This window comes from Silene latifolia, chromosome 10 (assembly GCF_048544455.1).
Source record: "Silene latifolia isolate original U9 population chromosome 10, ASM4854445v1, whole genome shotgun sequence".
Classification (NCBI taxonomy): Eukaryota; Viridiplantae; Streptophyta; class Magnoliopsida; order Caryophyllales; family Caryophyllaceae; genus Silene; species Silene latifolia.
Window position 1 is genome coordinate 41,624,640 of NC_133535.1, and position 4,467 is coordinate 41,629,106.

Genomic DNA, 4,467 nt, shown 5'->3' on the forward strand with positions numbered 1-4,467 from the left:
CAAGCCTTGGAATTAGTACACATGGATCTATGTGGGCCTATGAAGGTAAGGAGTAGAGGAGGATCCAGGTACGTCTTTGTTCTTGTAGACGATTACTCGAGGTATGTATTGGCCTATCTTCCTTCATTCAAAAGATGAAACATTTGATGAATTTGATTGTCTTATAAAACGTGTTCAAAACAAATATAAGACTAATCTTGTATCTATTCGTACGGATCATGGCACCGAGTTTGATAATCAAACTTTTATAGAATATTATAGAGTTAATGGTGTAGGACATAATTTTTCTGCACCAAGAACTCCTCAACAAAACAGTGTCGTTGAACGTATGAATAGAACATTGGAAGATATGGCTCGTACAATGCTTTTATGTAGTGGTTTACCTCGTAACTTTTGGGTTGAAGCCATTAGTACTTCTTGCTATATCCATAATCGTGCTATGATTCGACCTATTCTTAAGAAAACTCCCTATGAACTCCTTAGAGGTCGAAAACCTAATATCTCCCATCTTCGTTGCTTTGGGAGTAAATGTTTTGTTCACAATAACGGTAAAAACCGGTTAAGTAAATTCGACCCTAGGAGTGATGAGGCGATTTTCATAGGATACTCATATCATAGCAAAGCTTACAAAGTCTTCAATAAGAGAACTCTCTATATTGAAGAAAGTGTCTACGTTATTTTTGATGAAGATAACGTGTTTGATAAGCCCTTACAGGATGAGGAAGAAGACTTGGATGAACCCGACTTTCGTCTTTCTAGAGACGATCCCCCGGAATTGGAATTGGAAGACAATGAGATTGAAGGAACAAAAGATGAACTTGATCATTCCTCAAAAGATAAAAAAGGAGAAAACCAAAGTTATAGTTGATGATACTATAACATTGACTCAAAATAAGGACTCCCAAACTAATGTTATAGGTGATGTTACTATAACATTGAATCCAAATCAAGGTGTAGAGTCCAAAGTTATAAACGGCTCCAATACAACACCTGGATTGGATTCAGGGGGAACTTCCTCCAATCCCGAGCCAAATGAAGTTTGGTTAAGCTCGAATAACGATGAAGAACCAAGCACCTCAACCAAATGGAAATACAAGAGTTCACACCCCATGGACAATATTCTTGGAAACATTAAGAAGGGTGTTCAAACAAGACGATCCTTGAATAACTTCTGCTCTTTCTACTCTTTTCTATCCATGATTGAGCCAACGAATATCAATGAAGCTCTTATAGAATCTGATTGGATTATAGCTATGCAAGAAGAGCTACAACAGTTCGAACGAAACAAGATTTGGCACTTAGTTCCTAGACCAAAGGATCGATCTGTCATTGGAACAAGGTGGGTCTTTAGGAAAAAATTAGATGATGCCGGAGTCATTATCAGAAACAAAGCATGATTAGTAGTCCAAGGTTATAATCAACAAGAAAGAATAGATTATGACGAGACTTTCGCACCTGTTGCTCGTCTGGAAGCTATTAGACTTCTGATAGCATTCGCAGCACATAAAGGAATGAAGCTCTTCCAGATCGACGTCAAGACAACATTTCTAAATGGGTATCTACAGGAAGAAGTCTTCGTAGAACAACCCCTTACTGCCTTTACAAAACTAATATTTCCCTTTTTTGTTTTAATATGCTTAACACACTTTCTGGTCGTCCCTCCAACATACGGGGATCGGCCCTACGCACCGGGGATGAAGCATAGAGGTTACTTTAGCTTGTTGTACTGGAGTGCTTCATCGTCAAAAGAACAACAATGGGTTGTAGCATTTTCTATGGATTTGTCTAGAGGATGTAAAAGAGGGCTTCTGGTCTAAAGGCAGGAGTGAGCTTTCTCACTATAGAATTCGCACTACGAACGAAAGACCAACGAGGATTCAGGAGGAAAAGGAGTAGGAGCTAGCTTTCATTGAAGTAGAGGCACGAAGTAGCGAAGAATTTCGATTAAAAGAAAAGGAAAAGTGTGAAGAACTCAAATGGAAAATACTTTCTATCCCACGAATCCAAAACGCATTTTTGAAAGCCGAGGTTACCTCCGGTAACCACATCACTGATTTATCCAACGAAAGCAATCGACATGATGATTCCTGGCGAAAACTCGCGAAAAGGGAGAAAGCCGGAGGCTTCGATTGAAGAGATGCGATCTTGCAGCATCTTCCACTTTTCTCGAGATCCGGAGTTTTTTGAGAAAAGGTCATATCCTTCAATATCATGATTGGGTCAACCAGGCCAGATCATGAGTAAAATATCATGATCGGGTCGACCAGGCCAGATCATGAGTGAATAGAAAATCGAAAACGTACATAGTTGTTCCAGGTGAAATACTTGGAATAATTCTACCACTTCTACTAGGAGTAGCCTTTTTAGTGCTAGCTGAACGTAAAGTAATGGCTTTTGTGCAACGTCGAAAGGGTCCTGATGTAGTGGGATCGTTCGGATTGTTACAACCTCTAGCAGATGGTTCAAAATTGATTCTAAAAGAACCTATTTCACCAAGTAGTGCTAATTTCTCCCATTTTAGAATGGCTCCAGTCACTACATTTATGCTAAGTCTGGTTGCTCGGGCCGTTGTACCTTTTGATTATGGTATGGTATTGTCAGATCCGAACATAGGGCTACTTTATTTGTTTGCCATATCTTCGCTAGGTGTTTATGGATTTATTATAGCAGGCTGGTCTAGTAATTTTAGGGGGCGGCCGTTCGGTCGCCTATGATACTAGGACCAATAGGTAAAAAATGGCTTTGTGCCGCAGGTGTTGAATGATCTACTCTACACAGGTGTGGGCTTACAGGGCTAGGGCTCATAAACCTTTCCTTTCATTCATCTGCAATCACAGGGCTCTGGTTGCTTACTTTTACGGGCCGGAATACATAAATTGAAGTCATAAAAAAGAGATCTTTCTCTTCGCACCACTGAAAGACTACTTAAGATTCAATTCAAAAGGCGGCTACTTAGCCCTACATTAGCGGGACTAAGTAAGGCCCGAGGCTCCCTTCGAATCCTAAAATTTTAAGAGCATACCGCAACAAAAGGATGGTCCCTTATCCATTTCTTTCTTTCTGGAAGGGAAAAAAAGTACCCCCATCATGGTGAACCTCTCCTTGTGATCGTGATGAGGTAGATGCCTTCCACCGGGGCGATCGAATCGGAGTTTCCTTAGGTAGCCACCGACCTACAGTTATCCTAAAACTTACGTGCTTGGTGGAGAAGAAGCGAACAAAGGTACGCTCGCTTGTTGTCTTGTTCTCTGCCGCGAACTGGGATCGCTTGCCAGCTAGGTCAGATTGGAGCAACATTGTATGAGAACATATTACCAATATTCGGGGAGAAGGAGCGGAACGACCTCTCGATCTACTTACTGTAGCCCAGGAAGAAAAACATCGTCTAGGCCTTCTCTCTTGCTCCGATCTCTTCTACGTCTAGGACGTTGTCTAGGCCAAGAGCCATAGTTAGTTGCTGTTTATATTTGGTTTTTTTTCGTTGTTGATACCGGCAAGACCCAGCCAGATGAAGTCTGCTGGTTGGTAGTGAGAGGATTCTTAGTACTTGCATACTCAAAAGAGAGCGCTAGTTAAAAAAAAAGAATTTTCTTTTGTTTCTTGCACTCTGTTAGCAGCGGGAAAGGAGTCTATCTATCTGCCTAGCTTTGGTAGATTTCCTCAACGCAATATATAATAATTCTACGAATCCTTTTTTGGATAAGTCCGACGACTCAGCAGCAGTGCGGAATTTACTTTCTCGTCCGGTGGATCTGATCTATAGTTAGGGGACAATACATACCAAAAGGTTCGAAGAAAGGAAGAGAAGAAAAAATTTTTAAATAAAAAGGATAGAACTACCTACTCATTATTCGGAGGTCAATAATAGAACACTAAAAGCTGTGGTATCTTATGGACCTAACATAGATCACATCCCTCACGACATAAGATTGAAAGATCCAAACCTTCCACTTCGGAGGGAAAGGGACATGGCCAAAACATATAAAGTCCGGCGTAGTCGCTCTTAGGGACATATCTATCCGGATAGAAAGAAAGACAGGGATCCATTTAGATCTTGATTCACTCTTTTAATTTTATTAATTATGACTCTCTGGGTCGGAGCGTAGCTTTATAATAAATAATAAGCGAGCAGAGCCCAAGAAATAGGGAAGCCCTCATAGAGCAGTTTTCCACTTCTAGTCGACTGCTGGCCTGAGAGAAGGTGGCCTCCCTCGGGAAACATGGCCTAATTTCTCTTCTTTCTTTTTTATTTCGGGTATCTTTATTGCCGAGAACGCTAAAAGGTGGGGAAGAAGCTAGCCGAACCTGGGCACATGAGAAATTATCGGCGTCGAGAGAGATTTGAGATCGTAAGTAACTTAGTGAATGCTCTCTAATATGGGCTTGGTTTAGAAGAAGGAAATGAAATATGAACAACCGCGCTGGTCGTACGTAATAGATCGACTTTCATGCTAGTTCTTGCTCCAA

At 41.0% G+C, this 4,467-nt stretch overlaps 1 pseudogene; it reads right to left on the reverse strand.

Moving 5' to 3' along the window:
- Positions 1 to 3,085: 3,085 nt before the first annotated feature.
- Positions 3,086 to 4,013, reverse strand: LOC141607498 (uncharacterized; annotated as a pseudogene).
- Positions 4,014 to 4,467: the final 454 nt, after the last annotated feature.